Consider the following 17664-nt stretch of genomic DNA (forward strand, 5'->3'; position numbering starts at 1 on the left):
CGTATGACAAAACCATTACAGCAGCATAATAACAATCATCATCATCATCATCATCATCATGATCAACCCATCGCCGGCTCACTACAGAGCACGGGTCTCCTCTCAGAGTAAGTTTTGGCCATAGTCTACCACGCTGGCTATGTGCGCATTGGTAGACCAAAAACAACAACATAATAACAATATCTATTATTATTATATCTGCAGGCGCGCTGCCATTTTAATTGTAAACACTTTGCTCATTGAACATTACGTAGTCGCCCCACCGTCATTTTGAGACAATAAAAGTGAATGCGGCGGTACGAGGAGATTATTATTCGTGTGGCTCTTGCCGAGGGCACTTCTCAGTGGATACTATGTGTATCGTACTGTAGGTTTTATTATTATCATTGTGGTTGTGACCTAATGTGGTTTCAGTTGTTAAAGGTTAAGTACTAGGTTGTGGAAAGTGATGTGATTGTGTGAATGATGGTATAGTGTGTGTTCACTAGCTGTTTATCTGGTAAGTCCATTTGTATCGTTCCAATTTGTATTAGACAAACGTGATTGTTGTAGTTGAGGTTAATTGAACTAAGTGTGGTGTGCTAGGTTAGCTGGTTGGTCTGGGGCCGGTATGGGGATGGTTGGAGCCGGTCGCTAGGTAGGGACTTAGCTGGTGTTAGTTAGCATTGCCTAGTCTCATAAGAGACGTTGCACTCATTATTGACGGTAGGTTAATAGTTGAGGGTAGTCTGTGATATCTCTCGTAGTGTGCAAGAATAATGTTAGTATGCCCACGAAGGCTCGGTTAATCTAAAGGTTGTAATCCTGACGTATCCGGTTAACCATTACCTAAGGTTACTTTTAGTGGTTTAGTCTTCAATCTCGATCATAATAACATACTTCTGGTGCTGATGAGCCTACATCAGAAGTGGGATTACCCACACTAAGCCCACATGAGATTACCCACACTAAGCCCACATGGGATTACCCGCAGTTGCGTTAAATTTAATTTAAAGTTAAATTTAGCTCCCGTTTTTTTAATTAATGCATCCTGTAAAAAGGTTGATCATTTTCGTAACCAAACCGATGGCATAACCATGAACTTGTTTTGTATATTGGAAATTGTATAAAAGGCTTTGTTATGATCGACGAATCATACTTTACTGATAAGACTTTACATCAATTTTAAAACGGAATTTATTCCGTTGTGCCCACGAAAGGTTGATATTGAGGTTATGAACACATCTATGTAAAACACGCTTAACCATCCACTAGTCATGAAATTTCTCACCAAGATACCTGCAATTTAAATTCGCAGATTAAGACTATAAAAAGTAGTCTTAGTCATAGTACTTTCCAATCACGCTGTTTACTGTGTGAAAAATTATGATCACAAAATGTACCTACTGTACAAAAAGTTAAAACTTATCGAAAATCTAGTACAGTAATTTTCAGACTACCCGCAAATCTCAGCCAGTTGTTATAAAAACAAATTTTGATGCAGTTCAGTGTTCTTTTTGTAAAAGAGTAACCGTAATGTAGGTAGATGAGTTTTTGCTGAACAATTATTTTTGCCACGAGAGATAACAAATTGAGTTTTCCGACATAAGATTAGAAATCAATCTTCATGTGGTGTTAGATCGTTGTATGAATAGGTAGACCTGTCGTAATAAGGACAGATGTTATGTTATAGTAAGTTCATGAGTCTATCCTGGTAAGGAAGTGTCCTTCCAGATGTTATGAGTCTATCCTGGTAAGGAAGTGTCCTTCCAGATGTTATGGAGTTTATCCTGGTGGGAGTGTCGTCCGGGCCAGACTCGTAAGAGTTGGTTGAGGGGACACACTTCTTCCAGATGGTGTGAGTTTATCCTGGTAAGAGTGTCGTCCGGGCCAGACTCGTAAGAGTTGGTTGAGGGGACACACTTCTTCCAGATGGTGTGAGTTTATCCTGGTAAGAGTGTCGTCCGGGCCAGACTCGTAAGAGTTGGTTGAGGGGACACACTTCTTCCAGATGGTGTGAGTTTATCCTGGTAAGAGTGTCGTCCGGGCCACACTCGTAAGAGTTGGTTGAGGGGACACACTGCTTCCAGATGTTATGAGTCTAGCCTGGTTGAGGGGTGTCGTCCGGGCCACGCTCAAAAGAGCTGGTTGGAGGGACACACTTGCTCAGTCCAGATGATAGTTGATCCTGGTCGGATAGAACTGCGGCTTGTAGTACTTGATGATTGGAAATTGTGCGCGCTTGATCATACTAGCGCCCGAGGACGGTCGCATATCAGAATGGCCGTGATGGTGCTAGTCACACACTCCGTAGTCGTGTTAGATGATGGTATAAGATCATGGACCCAAACATACAACCAACAAAAAAAAAAAACTTTTTGTTTGTAAAGTTTAATTAGATGACATCGAGTTTCTTGCTGGTTGCTCTCGCTAGGTCGTGGGGTTCCGAACCAGTGGTGGATTTGATTTAGAAGTTCTAAAAAAAAAAAAAACGTTTAGATAGTTAATTGAATTAGAAGTTGCAATAGCAATTGAGCTCCAATCAAATGAAGTGTAAGGAATGTAGTCAGGATGGAAGAGCGATAAATGATTTTGTGGTTATGGTTTTGTCCTCACATGCTTTGTAATACTTGGCGTACGTGGACGTACGCATGTCAGAATGGCCGTGCAGGCGCGCTGCCATTTTAATTGTAAACACTTTGCTCATTGAACATTACGTAGTCGCCCCACCGTCATTTTGAGACAATAAAAGTGAATGCGGCGGTACGAGGAGATTATTATTCGTGTGGCTCTTGCCGAGGGCACTTCTCAGTGGATACTATGTGTATCGTACTGTAGGTTTTATTATTATCATTGTGGTTGTGACCTAATGTGGTTTCAGTTGTTAAAGGTTAAGTACTAGGTTGTGGAAAGTGATGTGATTGTGTGAATGATGGTATAGTGTGTGTTCACTAGCTGTTTATCTGGTAAGTCCATTTGTATCGTTCCAATTTGTATTAGACAAACGTGATTGTTGTAGTTGAGGTTAATTGAACTAAGTGTGGTGTGCTAGGTTAGCTGGTTGGTCTGGGGCCGGTATGGGGATGGTTGGAGCCGGTCGCTAGGTAGGGACTTAGCTGGTGTTAGTTAGCATTGCCTAGTCTCATAAGAGACGTTGCACTCATTATTGACGGTAGGTTAATAGTTGAGGGTAGTCTGTGATATCTCTCGTAGTGTGCAAGAATAATGTTAGTATGCCCACGAAGGCTCGGTTAATCTAAAGGTTGTAATCCTGACGTATCCGGTTAACCATTACCTAAGGTTACTTTTAGTGGTTTAGTCTTCAATCTCGATCATAATAACATACTTCTGGTGCTGATGAGCCTACATATCTATTCAGCTCTTGTGCCAATGAACTATTAAAGTTTCACAGACAAACTTACAGGAAACGATCTTTTAAAACCGCATCAATTCCGGTCAACTCTTTGATGACAATAATTAGTAAAAGTAAGCATCCGTTTTAAATTAAATAACTCAAAGCGTTCAGTTATAAAATTTTACAGCTCCTATAAATGATTCTGCCATTTGTTTATCGCTTTTATAATAGTTTTTAACACGGACGGTAGTTTAAAAATAGATATAAAAAACCAGTCCATGAGACCTATGAGTTGGTCATAGCTTAGTGATATTAGGGATCAGGATACACTAGATTTCCAGTGTAACAAAGATCTATCATGGCTCAACAAATATTTACAGTGGTAGATCAAAATATATTGGTTATTTGGAAGATTTAAGTTGAAAATATTTAGTTTTGGATCATTAACGACTTTCTTATGATGGATGGCAGTAATGATGGGTTTAATGTCCGACTTTATTTACGTAGCGTGAAATTTTAAAAGCTTGGAATATAATGTGATATAATACCATACAAATATTACAATAATAACATATAAACTAGTAGCAAAATAAATGTGACTGTTTTTAGACTATTGAGTTGAGACACTAATTTAAAATCTAGAACAGAAAAAAAGGTAATAGGTACCTAGTGCAATTGTTCTTAATTATTTTGTCTGACGGTGTTCTAAAATATCAGAGATCAATATCAGAGATATTTCTAAAAGTTTTATCAAAGCAGTCTTATCATTTGCGTCACTTAAATAATCGTATTATAGCATCTAGTTTATTTATCACATAAGTCTCCTCTCAGAGCTTCGCAGCCTCACATAATTTTATCTTCAGAAAAAAATACCTATTATCTCCTTTTTCTTAGATCACGAAAGTGTGTTTGTTTGTTGGTTTGTTAGTTTATTGGTTTGCTAAAGGTGTTTTTTTTTATTTTGGTGTAGGTACTTATAGAACGCGACAGGTCGAAATGGCAATCAGGGAGGGAACGCTCTGCACACCCGCACAGCCCCCGCGCTAACCCGGTGCGGGCGACGAGCGAGTATGCGGGGCGTTCCCCCCGCCTCATACCCCGATTACCTGTCGCGGACAGGCAATCGGCAATTAGGCTTACTTTTCATCACGCAAACTCAAAGAATTCCTACGGGGTTTTTAAAAACCTAAATAATCCAAGCGGATGAAGTCGCTGGCATCAGGTAATCAATTATAATAAACTCTTGAAATCTCAGAATAGACTTCCCAAAATTCTCCTCAAACTTTGTATCTTTCAAATTATTTTATCCCCCAAAAAAGCAACATGTTCCCTCATTAAGCGTAACTTAAAGGTGTTTATCGAACGTAATTTATCACACACCGACAGCCCGGTGAGTGAGCGATCCACTTTATTTTGATGTGCGCCCATACGTCACTCCCGCCCATTCACATTTCAAACTGTCAACGTGATGGGTTCGGAAGGTTTTATAGTAATAAGCGGTAGCGTGAACCCACAGTTCACGATAGTGGGAACTTGTGAAAAACGTCGAGGCGTCGAGGCTTCGGCGTCACTGACAGACGTCAAATGTTCCTACATTTGACGCTAGCCTATGAATCATATTTTCTTTTTTCACGTCAGCCATAGCTTAATATTTGATATATTATTGTCGATTCAGGTTCAAACCGACAGTTCACTCTGGTGAAGCGGTTAAATATCATGGATGAATATAATAAAAAGAGTACCCGGCTCAGTTTATTGTCCTGGGCTCTTAGACTTAGGCGAGTTTAGAACCCTATCATAGCTCAAGTTTTAAGTTTTAAAGTAATTGATTATCACCATACAATCTTACAAATCCAACAATTATTGACAATTAATAGTACTTACTTTGAATTAATTATTTGACTTTGCCTTTTAATTATTTATCTGTTCTCATAGCTACGCATTTTAATTTAAAAATCGCTTAATTTGCCACATTACCCACATCCTAATATTTATTTTGCGCGTAAAACGATACTGATTAACATTTTTTGTGACATTCCTCAACCGTTCGGGGACTACTAAACGCACTACTAAATGATTTTGTGAAGTTTGTGACTTCCCGTGTTTGGAAGCCATTTTTTGTTACAAAATTTTCGCCTCACATTTACGTTAATTAGCTCATTAAATTAGCGAGATCGTTTGTGGTTTACACGTGTGTTCTTATTTATTTGTTAACGGCGCTTTTTTTTAGCAGAGTTCTAAATAATTGCTGGGGTTTAAAATATAGGGGGTATCGCTTCTTATTATATAGTTGTCCTACAATAGCTGGGTATACCTATAAATTGGCATGTCACACAGGAAAAGACTATGTATTATTTATTTAATAAGCGTATTGTGAACTTGCTGTTGGTGTACCGAAATATAATAAACTAGCTGATCCCCGCGGCTTCGCCCGCGTTTATATAATGTAGATCGCGCCGCGTTTATATAGAATATCTATTGGTGAAAGAATTTTCAAAATCGGTTCAGTAGTTCCAGAGATTACCCCCTACAAACAAACTTAACGACATTACCTCTTTATAATATTAGTAAGATAGATTAAAATTAAAATCGCATTCAGTAGTCAGTTTCGTATTTAGCAGATACGAAAAAGCTATTTTTAGAATTTCCACCCAAGATACCTCAGTCAACTATCATCATCGTCATCATCGCCATTTGTCATCCCACTACTGAGTACGGGGGCTTCGTCAATAGTACACCACGCTGGCTAAGTACGGAGTGGCAGACTACACACACCTTTGAGAATTTTATGAAGAACTCTCTAGCATGCAAATTTCGTCACGATTTTATTTGATATAAACGCACATAAATCCAAAAAACTAGAAGTACCTGTGTCCCCAATCGAGGCCCAGACTCCGCCCAATTTATTAATTAATGATGCTTGTTTTTCGGTGGTTTAAATAAAAAAGCAATAGCATCATGACAAAAACTAATTGGCAAATATTCGCAAAACCATCGAATTTCGGCTGATTCGAACAATTTGCAAACAGATAACTAATCGGGAACTATTCGGAACTTGCATTGCAGTGACAATTAGATTGGAAATTTGTAAGCCCAGTATCTTTGCTTGGCTAGCATTTGGCTAGCGAATAGTTTGGAAGCACCCGCACTGTGCATTTCGAACTATTTAGTAGGTACCTACCTACTATTCTCCCTTCTACCTTTTGGCTACTTTATAAATTATCTTTCGAGATTGTGTTTCAAATCTAAAACAGAGGCGATATTTTCTATACTCGAATTTGGCTAGTTGGCTGTAATTCGGACAATTTGCAAACAGATAACTAATTGGGAACTATTCGGAATTTGCATTGCAGTGACAATTAAATTGGAAATTTGTAAGCCCAGTATCTTTGCTTGGCTAGCGAATAGTTTGGAAGCACCCGCACTGTGCATTTCGAACTATTTAGTAGGTACCTAGTATTCACCCTTCTACCTTTTGGCTGCTTCATAAAATGTCTTTCGAGATTGTTTCAAATCTAATAACTAATTTTAAGGGTATTTAGGCACTTTACCCACCGCCAACGATGAAGCGACTAGCTATCAACTATTATGTCGCACAAGAAACGTACAACTGATGTATGATTGCGTGTCAATAAAAGAGATAAATTAAGCTAAATATAAAAAAAGGAAAAGCTGACTGGCTGACTAATTGACTGATCTACCAATGCATTATGCACAATTCAAACTACTGGACATATCGGGCTGAAATTTAGCATGAAAATAGCTATTATGACGTAGGCATCCGCTAAGAAAGGATTTTTTGAAAATCCAACCCCTAAGGAGGTAAAATAGGGTTTTAAGTTGGTGTAGTCCACGCGGACGAAGTCGCCGGCTTACGCTAGTCTGTGCATATTTCAACTCTCTGACTATTACGGTTCATGAGTTACAGCCCACTGACAGACAGACGGACGGACAGCGGAGGCTTACGTACGCAATCGTCCGATCCGAGTCCGTGAAAATACGTTAATTTATGTTTTGTATATGGTAGCTGACATATATGTCGTAGAAATTTTTTATATCCGTATTTTCACGGATTCGGATCGGATGAGTGCGTGATCGCTCTTAGTGGGTAATAGGATCCCGTTGCCACAGTTCGAATATGGAACCCTAAAAACCGACTCAAAAACTTTTACAGAAATAGAAATTAGTAGGTACAAGTCCAAAACAAAATCGGAACTCTCAAACAGCTGTAGAACATTATCACCTCCACCAACACTCCTCACCTATTCTGGAACCGGAAGACCAGCATCCTCGCGTAACACTAACCACCAAATAGACAAACAAACACGCGGATAATTGATGGGGAAGTGACGTCCCATTTCGTCAGCTGTCCCCCGATGATGACATCCGAGATGATGCTGTGAATGCATTTTGAGCTTACGATTCGATATCGTGTCTTAATCGTACTCTTCATTTGTGTGGGTCTTAGACCCTTTCATTAACTATATAATACAGGTTGAAAGTGACGCGCTAATCTGAATATATAAAAGGAAACGGTGACTGGCTGACTGATCTATCAACGGACAGCTCAAACTACTCTACTGATCGGGCTGAAATTCGGCATGCAGATAGCTATTATGATGTAGGCATCCGCTAAGAAAGGATTTTTCTCAATTCAACCCCTAAAGGGTAAAAATAGGGGTTTGAAGTTTGTATGAATCACGCGGACGAAGTCGCGGGCATAGGCTAGTCTAAATATATAAAAGGAATAGCTGACTGACTGATTGACTCATCTATCAACGGACAGCTCAAACTACTGGACTGATCGGCTTGAAATTTGGCATGCAGATAGCTAATGTGGCATTCGATAAGAAAGGATTTTTGAAAATTCAACCCCTAAGGAGGTGAAATAGGGGTTGGAAATTTTGTAGTTTATGCGGACGAAGTCGCGAGCATAAGCTAGTTCTTTATATTGGGAAACGCTCTATTGTTTTTTGTTAGTAGGTAGTCGATTAAGAAAACATCGTAAAGTATAAAGGGACTCATGATAAAATATGACAGTTGGTATGTCTTGCTCACCGGTGTTTAAAAAAGCTTTTAAGTCTATACTTATTAATAATTTGTATAAATAAACCACAACAACTTGTGGTCGTTCGTTTTAATCGTAGTTTTAATTCGAAAAGGAAACGAAATGTTTTATCGTCGATAATCATTTTAGAGCCATTTTGGTCCTGTTTTCAGTTTAGATTGAGTTTCATATTACTTTGACTGGTTTTTCGAAGTGAAGTTTCTGAACAGACGTTTGAAATAGGGCATTAAAAATTGCACTTCATTGGCTGGGTAGCAGCAGAGTGAACTAGAGTTAGGGAGCTCTCAGTTGCCATGACACAGTGTCTGGCAATGCATGACGTGAATTCTAATAGAAGAAAGAAGAAAATAAAAAAGAATTACACTTTAAGTGTAAGTACTCTGATTGTATTTGAAGTAAGATTTTTACCACCTTAATTATCTGTTATCTGCCAAGGCCACCACGATCCAAACTTTTCATAGTCACGAATCGTTCTTCCCTGTGTTGGGGACAACACGCAGAGAAACTTTCAGCTTTCTAATAGCTATCTGCATGCCTTTCAGCCCGATCTTTCCAATAGTTTGAGCTGTGCGTTGATAAATCAGTCAGTCAGTCGCCTTTTCTTTCCATATATTATATTTAGATTCAAAGATTCATAGTAAGATCTTTCAGACGTCCGTTCAAAATAACAGACGCGGCAATGAAAGACAATAGCTCCAAGTGTCTGTTGGTTAACCACCCGAACACAATAAAAACAATTTAGGCAGCAAAGTTCATTGCCAAAAGGAAATCGTTTCAAAAACACAATTATGGCTAACATATAAAGACCTTTTCTTTGCTTGATCCAATACTAAAACACCCCCTACTTTTGAAAACCAAAAAAATATTTTGAGTTCTATGTCAATAACGATAAGATTTCTTTTTGGAATGTATTTTTTTGGTATTTTCATCTTTTCCGAACTATTTGGATAGTAATGACAGTAATAAATCATACGGATCGTTAGGCGCGCTCCCCCATCGGTGCTGGGTTCGATTCCCGGCAGAAATGGCATCATCTGTCAATAGGCCTGACTTGACATGACTCGCTAATGGAGTCGCGAGGATTGTTGCTACACAATCACAGATATTCGAGAACTATTTTATTGTTGTGTGCTTTTGTTTTGCTCAATATAAAAGGAAAAGGTGACTGACTGACTGACTGATCTATCAACGCACAGCTCAAACTACTGGATGGATCGGGCTAAAATTTGGCATGCAGATAGCTATTATGACGTAGACATTCGCTAAGAAAGGATTTTTGAAAATTCAACCCATAAGGGGGTGAAATAGGGGTTTAAAATTTGTGTAGTCCACGCGGACGAAGTCGCAAGCATAAGCTAGTGCTACATAAACATAGTGAATGGTAGTTCAAACAAAAGTCTTTGAACAAAGTAGACGAAACTGTTGTAGAAGATAACTCGCACAAAGAACTAGTTCCGAACTCGGTACAACATTCCTCATACATAACAGCGAGAAGTTTCGGGGGAATAAGTTCCCCAACTTGTGCGAAAGATTCTCGGTATAGACAAGAACTGATATAAATAGAGTACGTTTAAGTATATAGTTGTAAAGAGTAGAAGAAAATTGGTTTTCTGGTATCTACTATCGGTTTTATAATACACTCTGCACGGACCGACCAGTGTAGACGGCCTGCAAATAAATAAATAAAAATATTTTTTACTATAGATGATGCCCGCGACTTTGTCCACGTGAATTTAGGTTTTTAAAAATCCCGTGAGAACTCTTTAATATAAAAAAAAATAAAAAATTTATGATAAAAAGTAGCCAATGTCACTTTTCAGGTCTTTAACTATACCTACCCATGTAAAAACCACGTTGATCCGTTGCTCCGTTGCGACGTGATTGAATAACAAACCAACAAACAAACCCACTTTTACATTTATAATATGGGTACTGATTGAATTCAAGAAACGTGTACACAATGGAATTCATACAAAGAGCATGAAACAGTTGCAGATAGCTCGAACAAAAGATTGACTCCGCAACCAAGTGGTGCATTCTTCGTGAATAACATTGCAAAGTTTTGCGGAAATAAGTTCTGTAACTTATTCAAACTATTTCAGCCAGCGATATTAACGTTCCACTAGATACGTATAGTAGGTACTACAGGCAAAATCAAAATAAAATAAAATAAAAATCTTTTTTATTTGAATAAACTTTTACAAGTACTTTCGAATAGTCGGATGCATCTACCACTGTAAAGTCAAAGTTGGTTATTTCAGCCAGCGATATAAATGTTCCACTAGATATGTACAGTAGGTACTACATGCAAAGTTGGTGTATCGTACTGGAAGACCCGAGTGTCGGGCCGGTCACGGTGGACTTGCACCTTAATATAAGTACAACCAGTCAACAGGTGGACTTAAAGTTACTAGATGATGCCTGCCACTTCGTCAGAAATTTTTTAATAGAAAAGAATAGAATAGAATATATTTTATTCAAGTAGACTTATTACAAGTGCTTTTGAATCGTTAACTAGTTTAATTTACCACTGGTTCGAAATGCTGTTCCCTTGTTTTTTCAGGATAAAAAGTATGGTATGTCCATCCCCGGGATGCAAGCCATACAGGGTGTAACCAGAATGCTAGCAAAAACATAACGCTATTATTATACTACCTAAACACAATCCAATGCCAATAACCATTTGCCTTATCTTGTAATTTTAGTTGTTCAGTATTTTTCAAACCCGCAATGTATAGTGTGCAAAACTCGGGTCAATGCCCCACTTACGACACGGCATTGACTCTGAGCAGCAAACGTTCGTCGACCAATAGCGTCAGTCAGATGTTTTATTTGCAATATATAAGTAAACTTTTAAAAATGCAGGATTTTAAGTCTATTTTTCGCGTCATTTTTTGTGGTATCTTATCAGTAATCATCAGTACTATCACCTGTCTTCGTTTATGCTGAACCAAAAAGATGGTGGCCGCAAGTTCATCCAAGTGGGATTAAGTTTTTAAAAATCCCGTGGGGACCCTTTGATTTTCTGGGATAAAAGTAGCCTCCGTCACTATCCAGGTCTTTTTACTGTATCTATGCCAAAATCACGCGATCCGTTTTTCAGTTGCAGCGTAATTGAAGGACAAACCAATATACAAACAAAGTTAACCAAACACTTTGGCGTTTATAATAAGTAGGCATGGGTATTGAATAACATCTATAGGCTGTGTTGTAAGTTTCTTGGTATCGCTGTCAAAGTTAAAAGACCCCCCAGGATGTAATGCGGGCGTCTCACACTTGACAACAATATACCTACTATATGGCCCTTTAAGATGATAACATTACCAGTCATGAATGCTCGCGTGGAATTCAGCTAAAGGCTATTAGAGTAGGTAAGGACCTGCGGGTTTTTAATTTTTTGCGCAGAACCCTAATATAAATACATAAAAGGAAAAGGTGACTGACTGACTGACTAATGACATCAACGCACAGATACGAACTACTGGACAGATCGGGCTGAAATTTGACATGCAGATAGCTATTATGACGTAGGCGTCCGCTAAGAAAGGATTTTTGAAAGTTCAACCCCTAACCTAAACCTACCTTCCCGCCAAATTTCATGATTCTATGTCAACGGGAAATACGCTCTAGGTTTCTTGACAGACCGACAGACAGACAGACAACAAAGTGATCCTATAAGGGTTCCGTTTTTCCTATTGAGAAACGGAACCCTAAAAAGAATATTGATACATTGCATAACATCGTCCTTCCCAATACAAAGTACTAACGCAACAGAGGAGACACGACAAACTTTGTTCAAAATGATAATATTATTAATAATCTCGAAGAAAATTAATTATGAAACAAAAAGGTACTTGAGGTTTTATCTAAGATGCTTTTGTATATAAATTGTTGACACAGCCCCAAAACTTTCTTTAAAGTACCAATTAATTGTGTTTCGGAGATGCTACATAAATTTGAACTCCCTAAAGATGGCGGAAATGTTTAGGCAATTTGCCTGAGAACAGGAATTTATGAACTTTTTGATACGTCACGATGTTTTCCGCCAGCGTTAAAGCAAGTGGTTTTTATTGTTTAAAATGCACATAGCTTCGTTAGAGGTGAGTTCTCAGGATCACCTGAACAGGAAGCAGATTTGTCAACCACTAGGCTATCACCACTCTTTTTATATACAGATTGTAACCAGAACGCTGGCAAAAACTAAGACAGGTGATAGTATTGATGATCAGTGATATGATAACACAAAAAAAATGCGGAAAAAATCCTATATTTTGTAAAATTTCACGATATAAGTATTGCAAACATCTGACTGACTAGGGGTCAACGAACGTTTCGTATGTAGGCCACTCGAAGTCAATGTGGCGTTGTAGGCGGCATTGACCCGAGTTTTGCACGCTATACATTGCGGGTTTGAAAAATACTAAATCACTAAAACTACAAAACGAGGCAAATTGGTATTGGATTTTGTTTAAGTAGTATAACAATAACGCTTAGTTTTGCTAGCGTTCTGGTTACACCCTGTATGTATGGATTTTATTTGTTTTACATCGGAAGCATTGCTTGATATGTTTCGACATGGAAAACCAATTTGCTGACTTCATAAAAAGTAAATTCAGCACATCGCTACGGTTAATAACTAAAATGAACGAATATACCAAAGATCACTGTTTAAAGATAGACGGAACAACCACACAGAAATGTGCTGATGTAATTGAAACCCTTATGTTCACATTGATCATAAGGATTTCAATTAGAACGGCATTCCGAACCAGTGGTAAATTAAAACTACCTGACTATTCATAAGCACTTTTAAAAAGTTTACATGAATAAAAAAACATTCTATTCTATTCTATTCTATTCTATTCTATTCTATTCTATTCTATTCTATCGCATCGTATCTTGAAGCTAAAATGGAAATTGGCTTCTTAAATGACTGTCCAAAAAAGGAGTGTACCTACTGATATTTTCAGGGTACATGCATGTTTGTTGTAGGTATGGATGTAGTGATAGGTATATGTGAGTTTATTTGTTCCATTATAACTTCCAAATGCCTGAAAAGATTTGGATGTACGGGGTATTGTTAGAATCCTGACATTATCCCCGGTGATTTTAGATATATAATTATTTTAATCTTCTTTTTAATTTTTTTAACTGTTACTTGCTACTCCTTAATCCTCATGCCTTACGCCTTATCAGACCTAATGTGCAGAATGCAGGACGCTAATGGACACGCACCAACTTATGCTCTGCGTATTTACAATCACTAATGAATTCGTAAACTTACCTGAATAACAGCTTACAATTTCTCTGTTGGGCTTCTATTGGAACAGTTACAGATGAGTGGATTAAAGTTTTGGAGCTAATCCTGACAGGAAGAATGGTAGTACGCGCACGCAATCGACATCAGCGTAGGAGTAGGTAATTCCTGCCTAAGAAGCTCGGGTGACATACCGTGCACCTGAAAATTCCATTGTCTGTGGCGCGTTCTGCGGTTATATTTTGGATCCCGTGATCTGTCTACCATATTTCTTTAGTCTGTTCAAACAATACGGAACGTAGCGGAAACCGTGAAACGCATTTTTTAATTACGCCCTCTGTTTACTTTTTAATTGGCGGCCGAATTGTGTGTTTTGTTGTAAATCATATTTTTTATTTCTCAGCAGAATTTATTGTTAGACTGAGTGTAAGGATCGAGAGATGTATTTTTATGGTGACCTCGTTTAAATGAATCCGTCATCATTTGGGCTACAGTATTTGTGAACCCGGGCCTTTTCCCTTTATTTTTGTTCTCGATCAAAGTATACAAGTTGTTAGATACTGAAAATGAAAATGAAAATATTTATTATTCAAGTAAACTTTCACAAGTAAGTACTTTTGAATCGTCGGATGCATCTACCACTGGTTCGGAATGCCATGAATGTTCTTATCTAATATGTCGGCAAGCTGAGGTTTCCACGTTTGTCAAGTAGCAAAGACAACGAAAGAGTTTATAGCACTTACTATTTGGCAATACTTTATACTTACGTCATTTGTCATGTTATATTCATCATACACTCTGTACTGGAAGAAATTCGGCCACGATAACCAATATTAACCGAGGAGACTGATGGAAATATATGGCGCGCTAACTAAACACTCTAGTGGGAGGCTTCGGCTGTGGCTAGTTACCCCGTGCTGCCAAGCGATTTAGCGTTCCGGTACGATGCCGTGTAGAAACCAAAGGAGTGTGGGTTTAATAAAAAACTGCCATACTCCTTCCAGGTAAGCCCGCTGCCATCTTAGACTGAATTGTCACTCACCACCAGGTGAGATTGTAGTCAAGGGCCAACTTGTATCTGCATAAATAAAAAAACAGTGCTATGAAAAATCGTGTCCATTAATAATAGTAAAACAATGAAACAAAATTAATATCTATTCATTATCAGGCCAAGGGTGTGTCTGTAATCAACTAAAACAGAACATTTCCCTGCCAAGTCCCTACCCCAGAGAAGTGATGAATTACAGCAATGTGTCATGTCAGGGCCCCAAACTAACGTGATGTTGTGTCATAACGCCTATTTAGCATTACAGTGTCTTCCCCACTCACCCCAAAATTTACTTTTATCCTTCTCCCTAGCTTTATTTATTACTAGCTTATGTTTGTAACTTCTTCCGCATAGATTTATAATTTTAAAAATCCCGTGGAAACTCTTTGATTTTCCGATATAAATATCCTATAGGTATCCTTCCTTGAGATGCAAGCTATCGATGTAATAAGTTTATCAGGGCAGGCAGGCGGTAGGCAGGCAATCAAAGGGTATGTCTGTAACCAACTAAAACAGAACATTTCCCTGCCAAGTCCCTACCCGCAGAGAAGTGACGAATTACAGCAATGTGTCATGTCAGGGCCCCAAACTAACGTGATGTTGTGTCATAATCCATACTTAGCATTGTAGTGTCTTCCCTACTATCATACATCATGCGATAAAAAATTACCCGTACTATGGTAACTAGCCATGGCCTAAACCTTGCAGAGTTTTCGTGTTTTATTTATTATTGGAAGCAAATTTTCCATCCCACCACCACATCTCACTTCCTATCTTCTTTTTCTTCTTTAGGGTTAGATTAAGCACTGAAAAGGTTTTGGTTCTAAAGCCGAACAGACAACTACTACAACAGAGATCCGTCCTTTCTACAATTGCACCTGATACCTACCTAGTTAGTAACTTCAAATTATTTTTAAACATCAAGCGCCTAGAAGAACAGAGCGTAAAAGGTCATATAAAAGATATGAGTAGAAGGCCTAGAATCCCTCTGCGTCACTGAGCTAGCCAAATGCAACGGATAGACAGTTTAAGAGGCTGATTAACGATGGACTAAGTGATATCTATTCACCCAAATGAACTTGTGGAGGTCGAGGTTTGTTCGGTCAAATAGTAAATTATTTCAAACGTTTTTGTCGAACGGAGAATACACCGGTTAACCATATTCGCCTTGTCATAGCAGTAATATAGTTTTGCTTAACTGATAGCACTTTGCATGCTTTAGGTATATTTGTTTTTAATAAAAACAGTACAGTAATGCATTAAAAAATGAGAATTACCTTCAAGCATTTGCTAAAATCTCAAACCGACGACGTCAAAAGAACCCGTGGGTATTATCTTATTATCTTTAGCAAGGAGACGATGGACTTTTAATTTCTTCAAACTGCCTGTTAAACAGTCAAACTTCGTGATCCTACTTAAACAGATCTCTCTCAACAATGGGGACGGGTGGATAAAAACCTTACTTTGATTAATAAGAAAAGTTTTTACACCCTGCCATCAAAATGCTCTTATCTGGCTTTTATAGAAGCTACATTTTTTTTGTTTATTTTTTTATCATCACAACCCATCGTTGGGTCACCTGAGCTCAGTTCTACTTAGAATGAATAGGATTTAGGCCATAGTCTACCACGCTGTGGAACGAAGCGGAGCGGGCGAGTGAATTGGCCAATTACACAGTTTGCACTGAAGCGGAGTTGAGATTTCGAGCACATGGTCTGCTCCGCTCCGCTCCGCTCCATTCTGCTCAGTTCCGCATTAGTGGGAACGCACCCTAAAGTCCTGTAAATTATTTGTACTAACGAGTAACACCCTATTCCCGGTCTGCTACTAAAAAAAAATTGATCAAGTAAAACTCTTAATCATTTTTTAGCCCGATCGAGGGCTCGAATCAAAGACCTCATGATCCGTAGCCAAATAAGTAATTACCAGTTAACCACTATTATGAACGAGACAGTTTCTATCGCCGGCCGGTCTCCTCTTAGAGTGAGAAGGGTTTTGGCCATAGTCTACCACGCTGGCCAAGTGTGGATTGGCAGACTTCATACACCTATGAGAACATTATGGAGAACTCTCAGGCATGCAGGTTTCCTCACGATGTTTTGCTTCACCGTTAAAGCAAGTGATATTTAATTAAAACGCACATAACTCCGAAAATTTTGAGGTAGTAGTAAATAAATAGGTACATCAGTACCCTTATTATAAATGCAAAAGTGTGTTTCTTTGTTGGTTTATTGGTTTGTTGGTTTGTCCTTCAATCACGTCGCAATGGAGCAACGGATTGGAGTGATTTTTTGCATGGGTATAGTCAAAGACTTGGAGAGTGGCACAGGCTACTTCTTATCCCTGAAAACCAAAGAGTTCCTACGGGATTGTTAAATACCTAAATCCACGCGGACGAAGTCGCAGGCGTCAGCTAGTAAGTAATAACCACTAAACATGTCTCACAACCGGGTTTACTCACTTGTTTAGTCGACGTCAGCCCGACTAGTTTCGAACCCATACGGGGTTCTTTTTCACAGGGACTCAGTTCGCGCACGCGTCGTGGTTGAGACTGCGCGCCGCGCGCGCTGCTGCTCGCACAGCCCACGATAGTTTCAACGCTAAAATAACCACTAAGTATTATGAACGAGGCAGTTTCTACTCAAGTAGTAAATAAGTATGTTATATTACAAAATTCCGACAGATAAGAGTTGCGGGAGTACTCAAAACTTTGCTTGTAACGTTTAACATCGGATGTTCGTACTCCAACTTAAAACAACCTACTTTGTGGAACTACCTATATCAAAAACTGTTGATTGAATTTCAGATAAGTTTGCTATTTTGAGAGCGTATGGAGTTTAGAAGTTTGGATGTAGGTAAGTACCTAAATATAATATTGGTAGTGGAGTGTTTACCTAGTTGAATGGTTAAAGGATAAAATATTATAGATAGAAGAAATGGATCGACACGGATATCAA

Source organism: Maniola hyperantus, chromosome 18 (assembly GCF_902806685.2).
Source record: "Maniola hyperantus chromosome 18, iAphHyp1.2, whole genome shotgun sequence".
NCBI classification, from domain to species: domain Eukaryota; kingdom Metazoa; phylum Arthropoda; class Insecta; order Lepidoptera; family Nymphalidae; genus Maniola; species Maniola hyperantus.